This window comes from Cryptomeria japonica, chromosome 1 (assembly GCF_030272615.1).
Source record: "Cryptomeria japonica chromosome 1, Sugi_1.0, whole genome shotgun sequence".
In the NCBI taxonomy this organism is placed as follows: Eukaryota; Viridiplantae; Streptophyta; class Pinopsida; order Cupressales; family Cupressaceae; genus Cryptomeria; species Cryptomeria japonica.
The window spans coordinates 410,286,559-410,299,369 of record NC_081405.1 but is presented as its reverse complement, the minus strand read 5'-3'; the positions used below and the strand labels follow the sequence as shown (position 1 = coordinate 410,299,369).

The window sequence follows — 12,811 nt, the reverse complement described above, 5'->3', positions numbered from 1 at the left end:
TAATATCCTATTGGTGTATTCCCCGAACCTCCTATAGGTACAAGTGCTACAATAGAACTTGTAGGCACTTAAAATTGTCTCGTGCCTACGAACTTCAATTCTACTAATTATTCCTCTTTCTTAATTAAATACTTTTAATTATTTGATTAATATAACTTTATTCTTCTAAATTAATAGTCTTCATCATCTTCATAATCTCTTTAATTTTTAATCATTTAATCAATTAATCATCTCCTTCCAACATTAATCAACTTATTATTTAATTAATTTTTAATTATCCACTTTAAACTCTGCAAGTTGAGATAATTCTAATTTTAATTTTCCATCTACTTATTTCATAGCTTCCATCTGAGCTATGGATCCTACTCTAGATACAAAAGGATCAACATTAATGGTAGGTTGAATTCCTTCATTGAATAGATCAGTTGATACGAAGATTTGTCCATCGGTAATGGAAATTATGTTAGTGGAAATATAAGTTGAGACATCTCTAGCTTGAGTCTCCACTATTGGTAAAGTAGTCAAACTCCCTCCACCTAACTAAGAATTTAATTTAGCTTATCTTTCTAACAAATGATAATGTAAATAGAAAACATCTCTTGGATAAGCTTCTTGACCAGGTGGTCTTCTTAATAGAAGATACATTTGTTGATAAGCTTGTGCTTGTTTGGAAAGATCATCATAAATGATTAATGTATGTTGTTCTTTATACATAAAGTATTCGGCTAAAGTTGCTCCTATATAAGGAGCAAGATATTGTAATGTAGCGAGAGAATCTGTAGTTTCCACTACCACAATGGTATAATCCATTGTGTCATGCTCTTCGAAGGTATTAACTACCTAAGCTATGGAAGAAGCGTTTTGGTCAATAGCGACATAAACACATATTACTCTTTATTTTTTTTAATTTATAATCATATTTGTAGCTACTATTGTCTTACCAGTCTGCCTATCCCCATTAATCAATTCCCATTGACCGTGTCTTATAGTGATAATAGAATCAATAGCAATAAGACCTGTTTGAAGAGGTTCATATAGACAACATCTTGAAATAATACCTAGGGTAGGAGATTCAATCAATCGAGATTCAGAAGATGAAATCTCACCCTTACCATCAATAGGTTAAGCTAACGCATTTAAACAATCTTTGAATTATTTAATTAAATTCAATTTCTACCTTCTCATAATTAAATAATTTCTTTAAATTATTTAATTATCTAATGGTGTCCTCTTGATTAAATAAATTTTATAAATTTATTTAATCCCATCTAACCTTCATTTAAAATGAAATTAATTTCTTTCCAGCAATCCAAATTCATTTTCCTCTAGTTCCAATTTAATTTCATTTTTTTGAAAATCTAAATTCTCTCCAAATGACATTTCATTTCAAATTTCCTACATCACATGTGGAAATTGCTGACTAACATTGACACTCAATTCTAACTAGTGAATCAACAATCACTTTTTAAATAGTTAGTCACTTCCCCTATTTTTAAAATCACCTTTTTTTTAAAACTTAGTCAACTCAATTCAACTCCCAATTAAATCTCTTAACTAGTCAGTCAAGTGAGTTATTATCTCAATCATATTTGATCATATTGAGTGATTGTCTCTCACCAACCAGCCTCATGGAATCTCAATCGTTGATTGACCTTTTTTTTCATGTCAATCTCAATCATCAATTCCAATTTTTGAAAATCTATAAATTAAACATCAATCCCCCTTTGTCAACAACCACTATCTTCATAATTCTGGTGCATCTATCTTGTAGGTTTCCATCAAGTGCAACTTTGACACAAGAATAAGGAGAATAATGGAGACCAAGTGCATTAGAGTAAACATGGGTTTATTTGTTTCAATATTTTGTGTTGTTTTCTTGATTTCATTTTTAATTACTCCATTGCATTGCAATTGGAGTTGTTGTTAGATTTAAGGTTTTAGTGGTTGCCTTATTTAGTATAATTGACATGCTAATTTTCCACTTGTACACAAATTTTGTAGAAATCAAGCCATTGCAATTACAACCAAAGAACAAGACACCAATCCCTTCATAATTTGATTTACAGGAACTAATCGACAAGAGACACCAATCCCCTCTAACTAAGCACTAACATAGCCATTGAGCACCAATTCAATTCAAGAGGCTCCAACCTTAATTACAATGAAGATATATGAACAACAAAATAATTTGATATGAGGATCTTTACAATTATGCTATACATATATTTAATTCAATTATCTATTAATCTAATCTACTCTACAATGCACATAGGATAGACAAGATACAAAATTTTCACATGCATGCTTTACCACACATATTCATTCACCACCTTCACAACATGAAATATATATACATCTTTATATGAAATTGATCAATGTCCATTTCTCAATAATATTATCATGTGTATGTAAACTTAGAAACTTATAACATTATCTATAACTCATCAAGTTGGCCAAGAATGAATACTTCTTATAAAAAACCTATAATTTGTAGTCATCTTGGCCCAAAATAAAATATGTTAACACAAGAATAAGAATGCACTATGTCATGAACTTAACTAGTCTTGTTGTACCTTTGGACACATCCTCTAACTAGCACACATTTCCTATCTTTGGTGCATCCACCCAAACATCATAGTAAACCAATGAACACAATGTTAACACTCTTTGTCACTTCTATATTCATGTCCTCTTATGAAAATCCTCAAAAAATTGAGTATGATATACTTCATGTATATTCCTCCTTAACTTCTAAGCTACACACGAGAATAGGATAATGGTAGAATATGATACCATGAACAATAATAATGTAACTGACCGTAGAAATTTTTTCTTTGAGCAACAGATCTCAGAAACTTAAGGTAGACACTTTTAGACTTTTGCAAATGCATTATATGCTCAAGAACAACTGATTCCAATAAATACTCCTTATGTTGCTTTTGTATCAAAGCTGGTCAATAATGGTGATGTTAATATTGCAACAATAACTTTCAAACTAAAAAGAAAAGAATAAATAAAAGCTTACTATACAAATAAGATAATGCTAACTAAATTTGCATAATCATTTTTTTGTTGAAAACATGAACTATCATGATTGACATATATAGCATATGAATTAACTAAAATGAGAACATGAAATTAAAAGAATATATATAAGTCACTACTTATTCATATTAAATTTTTCTAACATAATCATGTGAAAGACATAGTAGGGTTAAGAGTCTATAGTGGTTTTTTTTATTTGTATATATGACCAATAAAGTATCAACATATTCTACATGATGGAGAGCATCGTTAGGGTGCTTTTCCTCCAACCACATATGTGTTGGTCCCCCACTCACCTCCCTCTCAAGAGTGGCCCTACCCTTCATGAGGGTGTAGACACAAGATTAGGTCTAGTTTCAATATGATCCTGGTATTTAGATACCTACACAACTCTAGTTGACAACACACTATAAACCCCTACTAACTTGTATGACCCACTTACTAGGTTATGTCTCTAGTCATAGTGAACTGATTGTCACAAGTAGATATCTATGCCACCTTGACCAAAGTTTTTAGTTTTTACTTGCTAAGCATGTCATACATGCAGTGATCTGTCCACCCACCCCTACATGACTTGAGATTTGAAAACCCTTAGTGGTTACATTGACCAATTATATAGGTTGACAAGATACTTAGGGACATTCTCTTGTTGCATTTTGTCCCTGATAGTTGCATATTTCTAACAAGCTCTAATTAGATTGCACATTCATAATCAAATACAAACCATTACTAAAATTGAATTTATCTTCTTATATAGGTGTTTGAGTCAGGTTGGGTTCTAAGATAATGGCGCATGAGCATCCCTGGTTTTAGAGAAATCTTGCATCAACCAAAAACAATATTTTTACTTGCATTTATTCTATAGTTGTCTTGGCACATTCTTCTGTATTTCACTGTATTGTCCTTACACACCTTATAGATTTGGATTTATAGTCAATATGAGGTCATCTATATCATATCCAAAAATTTTGTGATTTGCATTAGTCATCGCGAAGTTATCACTCCTTGAAGTGGTAGTCAATCTCTCCATTAGAGTATTCTATACCCATGGAAACATCTCACTTGCACACTATTCTTGTAGCATTTGGATCTAAGAAGAACATCATTCAAGGTATTTTGGGTCCTAGGGAAACCTTTCCTATGGTCTGCAACATATTATCATCTTTTTTGGAGTATTATGTTTTGGGGCCTACCTACACATTTTATCATTCCTTGTGTTTGTGACCCTTGACGCTGACGTGAACATTTTCTTGAGCTAGTGAAATATATTCAGGAATATTTTTGTAATCAATCATGAAGCAACTTAGTAATAGGCAATAAGTTAGATCATTAGAATTATATTTTTTAATCCGCTAGTCTATGAGACTGTGATCAAGCCAGTGAGCTCATTGTAATATCATGGAATGCCCTGCGATAGGATTATGAGCCAATAACTATTTAGATTATGAAGGAATATGATGTATGTAATGTTTTTTATGATGAAATCAATGATCTTCATGTTTGCTTAGCATTTGCTTGTGTTATTTTTGTTGTGTTGAACTATATGTTGCATAGTTGGAAAACCTTCATAGACCCTTCATCTTTGACTGCACCAAGTGGTATTAAAGAGATTTTTGAGTCCTCGTCGAGTAGAAACATTCCTTGTGGTGAAAAAATTGTCAACTTGAGGTAGACTGCAAGTGTTTTTAGCAGATCATCAATTGTGAGGTAGTTGAGACTTTGTAGCCAGATCGTTGAATTGAGGTGATTGCATCGAATCCAAGGAAGAGATGCCCCCAAGGAGAATACCTGTTGTGGTGAATGTCAATGAGATAATGGATGAAATGATATATATGATGAGAGAAATGAGAGCCTTATTGGATGTTGTAGAAGAAGATAGAAGGAGAGGTCTAAACCCTAGACAAGGGGGCGAGAGTGATGATGAGTTAGATCAAAATCTAATTGAAGACAATTTTGGAGAAGATCAAGTAGAATTTGATCAAATAAAGATGATTAAATTTAATTTAAAGATTAAAAAAAGATCTAGAATTTAAATTCATAATTATGTAAGAAACTTAAACGCTAGGGAATTGATCGATTAGATAAATGATATGGAAGAGACTTTGAGTATGAAGAAATTGAAGATCCAAAAAGGGTGATATTTGCAGAAACTAAGTTGATAGGTCATGTTGATTTATGGTGGAAAGATGTCTAATTGGATATGAATAGGAGAGGAAATGAGAAAATCACAAAATGGGATAGGATTTTGACAAAATTAAAGAAACAATTCGTACTTGTTGATTATGAGCTTAAACTACTAAAGAGATAATAAAACCTAAGACAAAAGGAGAAATCTATGGAGTACTCTGAGGAATTTGACAAATTGATAGTTAGGGTTGGATATAGTGAAGCAAGCAAAGAGAAGGTTGTGTATTAAATCAATTGGCTGAGAACAAATATTCAAGAAGAATTGAGTCTAGTTAAGATAACAACAATTGAGGAAGCATACCAATTTACCCTAGAGGTGTAGAAAAAATTGAATAAGAAGTTTGAGTAGAGACAGAGAACAAAAAGGAAAAGATTTTAGAGAGGTAGAATATGATCCAAAGAAGGGAAATATTATGAAAAGCATAACAAATAAGACAAGTCCTACAATTGTGAAAGGAAAGAAGACAATTCATACCCTAGAGGAAGAGATAATATAAATTCATATTGCAATTATAGAGGAGGCTATAATTACTTCTACAATGATGGATACTAGAGACATGGGAGTAGATCTAAGAGAGGACCATTTAGAGGAACTTGCTTCAAGTGTGGATGTAAAGGGTATAGAGAATTTGAGTATGATCAAGGGAGTACTAGTAAGAGAACTAGGAAAAATGCAAGGACAACATATGTGGAAGAAAAACCGATTAGATCACCTAGTTTAGTGGGAAAACTAGAGAAAGGTGAATCATTGGTGATAAGGAGAGTTTTGTTACGAGAAGAAACAACTGATGAGCCATTGCAAAGAAAGAGTTTATTGAGAACAAGGTGCAAATCTAGAGGTAAATGTTGCAAAGTCATTATTGATCTAGTGGTAGCATAAATAATTTAGTTTCAGAGGAGATGGTGACAAAGTTGAAGAGGTTGAAACATCTAACATCCAACAAGATAGCATGAATTCTGGATGAACACAAATTACTAGTAAGTGAACAACATTGGGTGAAGTTTCATATAAGATATTATCATGATTAAGCATTGTGTCATGTTATGTCAATGGATGTATGTCATATATTGTTGGGAAGGACATGAAAATATGATAGGAAGGAAATTCATGATGGAAGAATAAATACATACATTGTGACATCAAATGAAAAGAGACATATATTGATACCTTTTGGTGGAAGAAGAGGATAAGAGTGAAGTGTGTGGTTACACCAAAATATTTTGTTAGATGGAAGAAAGTATTTAGGAGGTCTGAGACATGAAAACATGTGTTTTGTATTGATTCCAAAAAAGTGTGACAATCTGAAAGCAGAGAATCCCATCATAAAGAAGGAAGAACCAATGTAGAGAGAAGTAATAGAGTATTAGGACATCATATTAGGGAATATTTTAGATGGAATACCACCAATATGTACATCAATCATCATATAGATCTCATACTTGGAGAATTTTTTCAAAATAAAGTGGCACATAGAATGATACTAACAGAAAATGCAGAGCTGAATAGACAAATATAGGAGTTGCTAAGAAAGGGATTGATCAAAGAAAGTTTAAGCCCATGTGTGATACCTATTTTACTTGCACCAAATAATTATGGAGAGTGGAGGATGTGTAATAACTCAAGAGAAATCAACAAGATCATGATAAAGTATATATTCACATTGTCAAGGATGGATAATATTATGGACTACTTAAGTGGAGCAAACTATTTCACAAAGATTGACCTAAAGAGAAGTTACCACCAAAGAAAGAGATGAATGGAAAATTGCATTTAAGACAAATGAGCGATTGTATGAATGGTTGGTAATTCCTTTTGGATTGACTAATGCACTAATAAATTTCATGAGATTGATGAATAAGGTCTTGTAGCAATTATTGGGTAAGTTTGTCATTGTCTACTTAGATGATATTTTGATTTTAGTAAGACTAACGAGAAGCATTTGTGGCATATTTGACAAGTATTTCAAAGGTTGTGGGAAGAGAAGTTTTTGATAAACATCAAGAAGTGTAGCTTAATGAAGACATAATTGGTATATTTGGGGTTTGTCATTTATTTAGAAGGATTGGAGATGGATCCAAATAAGGTTAGAGAAATTGTTGAATGACCTACATTGGTAAATGTTGGGTAAGATATTTTCATGGGTTGGTCACTTTCTATATAGAGTTCATAAAAAAATTTAGTAGTATTTACAAAACCAATGACTGTGTAAATGAGGGCAGATAGAAGAGACTTCAAGTAGACATCCAAAGCATAAAGCAGTTTTGAATTGTTAAAAAAAAAGGTAACAAAACAACCAGTGCTAGCTTTATCTAATTTTGACAAAGTATAAAGTTTATTGTTACACTAGTGGAAATGCAATAGGAGTAGTGTTGAGTCAAGAAGGGAGTCTAGTAACTTATTTTAGTGAGAAATTGAATGATGCCAGTAAAACATATTCAATCTATGATTAGGAATTCTATTCTATAATTCAAGCCTTGAAGAATTGGAGACATTACTTGCTGCCTAAGGAATTTTTGGTGTACATTGATAATCAAGCTTTTAAGTATTTGAATAGTCATAGCAAGTTGAACTAGAGACATATGAAGTGGATTGAATTCTTATATAGTTACACATTTGTGTTGAAGCATAGGAGTGGTAAGTCAAATAAAGTTGTAGTTGCATTAAGCTAGAGGAGAAACTTGTTGATAGAGATGCGAGTCGAAGTATTGGGTTTTGAAGAACTTTTATTTAGAGTCAATTTATTTTGTCCAAAAAAGTGTAACCCACTATTGTGGGTTCACCCTTAAGCACTTGTATGAAGATGATATTGATTTTTTAGAGGCATGGAAAGCATGTAAGGAACCAATAGTGGTAGATAGAAACCTAGCGGTTGGATTAATTTATAAAGAAAGAAATGTTGTTCAAGGGAAATTAGTTATGTATTCCAATGAGTTCAATGAGGGATAATTTGATCAAGGAAAAGCACAATGGAAGATTATCAGGGAATTTTGGTATTGACAAGGCAATTGCTTTGGTGAGAGAGTGCTATTTTCAGCTGCAGATGTATAATAAAAAAGTTATGTTTAGAGTTGCACACATTTCCAAGTTGCAAAGGGGAACAATTAGAATACTGGATTATACAAACCTTTGATAGTACCAAGATAACCTTGGGAAGACATCAACATGGATTTCATATTGGGGTTACCAAGGACACAAAGAGGACATAATTCAATATTGGTAGTAGTGTATAGATTTTCTAAGATGACACATTTCATTCCTTGTAAGAAGACCAAAGGTGCAATACATATTGTAGACCTATTTTTTAAAGAGATTGTTAGATTGCATGTATTACCAAAGAGCATAATTTCATACCAAGATACAAACTTCATTGGATACTTTTAGAGAACCTTATGGAAGAAGATGATGATAGACCTAAAGTTTAATTTAGCATACCATCCATAGACTGATGGACATATAGTAGAGACTAGAAGTTTGGGTAACTTGTAAAGATGTTTATAAGGAGACAAAGAAATAAATTGGGATATTGTTCTACTACAATTATAATTTGCATACAACTCAATGAAGTGGACCATAAGGATGACACCATTTGAGATTGTGATTGAAGTACATCCTAGATAAGTTGCAAATGTTAGAGACATCGACACAGAGAATAAAAGAAGTGCAAAAGCAAAAGAATTTTCAATATACATGGAGACAATAAATAAAAATGTCCAAAAACATCTAGAGGATATGAATAATAAGTATAAGAAGCATGAAAATGAGAAAATGAGACATAAGGAATTTATTATTGGGGATGAGGTTATGAGATATCTCAGGAAGGAAAGATTTTTAGTAGGCACATATAACAAGTTGAAGATGAGAAAGTATAGACCATTTAAGATTCTTAGGAAGTTTGATTAGAGAAACACATTTGAATTAGAGTTACCATAAGCAATTGGTATATCACCTATTTTCAATATTGTTGACATCTATGAGTATAATGGAGGATAGTTGGATGACACTAATATTGAATTTTGTTTGGAAGATTAGTTACCACATCAACCATTGGAGGAGGTTGAGCAGATCTTGGATACCAGACTTGGAAGTACTAGAACAAACAATATCAGGAGTATCTAGTGAAGTGGAAAGGTATACTAACAAAAGATTTAACATGGATTCCATAGGCTAAGGTATATTTAATTAGTTTTCCTCTAGCCTCAACAAAGTGAGAGGCTCACTTTCTTTTCAACCCCAGACATCTGATTTAGGAGCATCCCTGATAGTAGAGGAATCTTGCATCAACCAAAAACAATTAATTTTCTTGCATCCAGTATGTAGCTATCACAAAACATTCTTTCATATTTCACTATATTGTCCTTCCACACCTCATAGATCTGGATTTGCACTCAACATGAGGTCATCTACATCATATCTAAAAATCTTGTGATTTGTAATATTTCATTTATAAGTTATCATTCCCTAAAGTAGCATTCAATCTCTTTGTCAAAGCATTTTGTACACACAAAGACATATCATAGCGTGTAAATCTAAGAAGAAGGCTACTCAAAGTATTTTGGGTTCTAGGGTAACCTTTCTCGTGATCTAAAACACATTATCATCTTTCATGGAGTATTATGTTTTGGGGCTGACCTACATGTTTCATCATTCCTTGGGTTTGTGACCCTTGAGGCTGATACTAACCTTTTCTCGAGTTGGAGAAACATATACAAGAACATTTTGTAATCAATCATGAAGTAGCTATGTAGTAGGCAATAAGTCAAATCATTATAACTAGATTTTTTAATCCACCAATGCATAGGACTATGATCAAGATAGTGAGCCCATTGTAATATCATGTAATGCCTTAGATTCAGTCTGTAGCTATCTCAACACATTCTTCCATATTTTATCATATTGTCCTTCCACACCTTTTATATTTGGATTTACACTTAGCACAAGGTCATCTACATCATATCCAAAAATATTGTGGTTTGTATTTGTCATCGCTAAGTTATTGCTCCCTATAGTAGCAATCAATATCTTTGTTAGAGAATTTTGTACACCCAAAGACATCCCATAGCATGAAAATCTAAGAAGAATACCATTAAAGGCATTTTGTGTCCTAGGGTAGCCTTTCCCATGGTATACAACATGTTATCATCTTCTGTGGATTATTACATTTTGGGGTTGATCTACACATTTCATCATTCCTTGGGTTTGTGACCCTTGAGGGTGACATGGACCTTTTCTTGAGTTGGAGGCACATATACAAGTACATTTTGTAATCAATCATGAATAAACTAAATAGTAGGAAACAAGTCAAATAATTATAATTAGATTTTTCAATCCACTAGTTGACGAGACTATGATCAAGCTAGCGAGCCCATTGTAATATCATGTAATGCCTTATGACAAGCATGTGAGCCTATAGAAATTTTTCTTATGAAGGCATGTGATGTATGTAATATTCTTGATGATAAAATGAATGATCTTCATGTTTGATGAGCATTTTCTTGTGTTGAACTCTATGTTGCATGATTGGACAGTCCTTCCTGGACCCTCCATCCATGACTACACAAGATAGTCTCATTACTTAAGGTTGGTATCTCTTACCATTGCATCATGGAATACTGACCTAATTATATCACATAAAAACCTAATTAAAGAGTTTAGAATATTGTAGTTTCTATTAGCGAAATTCCCTTTCAATTTAGGCTCACTAGTCTATTGACCATTCCTGCATGAAATGTGACTTGGTAAGTATAGTAATAATTAAGTCAACCTCTTCCTTGACATGCATTCTTATACTTGTTGTATGTGCACTCTACATGCTTACATATAGGGGAAAATTTATTGTACTCTTATTTAATAGTTTTAAGCATGACCAAGAGGTTTTAATCCCTCTTGCAATAAGGTTCTAAGTACTTTTGAAAAAGACTATTAATTCTTGGTTTTAAGAATGATATGCATTGATAGACTCCTTTGATATTATAATAATGTCTCAATACTTACTATATACATAATAGTTCCCTTCTAAATATCAATAGACTTCATGGAAAGATTCTTGTAGAGATTCCTTAAGAAAGATAGTCACATCTTCAAGAAAGCAAAGACTCGTTGTTTTACATGAAAGTTCCATTCTGAGTCTCAAAAGACTCTATAGAAATATTCTTGTAAGAATACAAGAAGTAGAATTAAAAATTACTCATATATTTTGTATTTAACCTTGAGTATGATTACAAGGAAGTCATTTATAAATTCATGCTACCTAGTATAGTCGTGACCTATATTTTTTTTATTTCAAAAAGTAAATACAATAGGATTCTCATATTGCCAATGACATATTGCGAATAATTCTATTAAATTGTATTTAACACTAAGATAAACATTCTTTTAGAACAATAATGCATATAAGATCTCGTTAAGAATTAACAATTCACATGCCTATTTTTCACAGTTGTGGTTAAAATTGAAGGTCTATATTTCTTCATTTGCACAAGCTATCAAGATTTGCAATGCTCTTCTCTTGTTAGTTTCCAAGCATGACTACCATGACTAAATCCTTTACCAATAATTCTAAAAATATTAACCAAAACTAATTTCTTTGTGAGAGTGTAACCCCTCAAATCAGTAGGGTATCTATTCTTCATAAGTTAGACTCCAATAACAATAATACAATTCCATAATTTCTTTGTGAGAGTGTAACCCCTCGAATGAGTAGGATATCTATTCTTAATAAGTTAGACTCCAATAACAATCATACAATTCCATAATCAATAATTAGTTGTCAATCCAATGCTTTGAATCAAGTCCCATATTGTGCTCCATAATGTGGATTTGAAATTCAATTTAATGCATAAAATCTCTATTGTTTGAGTGATAGTTAATTTCTCTCATCCCTTTAGGAATCCACTTGCAAGGTGGAAGCATTGGCTACATTATAAGTCTGATAATAATTATGTAAGATACATAGCTTGTTACGAATTGAATTGGCTTGAAAGCCCAACAGTTGTTCAATTAAAATATTAATGAATCAAAGCATAGTGGTTGGTGATGGCCTGACTATATTAACCTTATTAAATGATTACAAAGTATCAAAAAATAATGTGTGTGTGAAAAGTGGATTTGTATCTGAATACACAACACTTTAATTAAGTTATTATATGCATGGTTAGTAAATCAATAATTAGTAAATAATGAAACCATTACAAAGCAGCCTATTGCTTTCTAGTAGATGTGAGTTTAGTTTTTCTCCCAGATTTTTGTATGCAACACCAATGACTAAATGACACCTAAATGAAGGATTTAATCTATATGAGTATGAAATTAAGCTAAATGGATGCAAGAGATGCAATATTAAGCTAACATGATTTAAGCAATTTATCCATCTATATGATTTTAATCAAACTAACATGATTCAAGCAATATAATTAAGCTAATGCAATATTCTCAATAGACCTAGAGCAAAAACAACATAATAACAATAATCTCCAGGGTAATTTTATGAGAGATGAGAGCTTGAATTTATAGAAAATCCAAAGAGAGACCAATGGTCAAGATCGATCAATTATGAATGACAGAGATTCTCCAAGAGGAAGC

The 12,811-nt window shown here is 32.1% G+C and overlaps 1 pseudogene; it reads right to left on the bottom strand.

Moving 5' to 3' along the window:
• Positions 1-270: 270 nt before the first annotated feature.
• The window catches only part of LOC131066344 (ATP synthase subunit alpha, chloroplastic-like), a 54,639-nt pseudogene continuing 42,098 nt past the window's right edge, over positions 271-12,811 (bottom strand).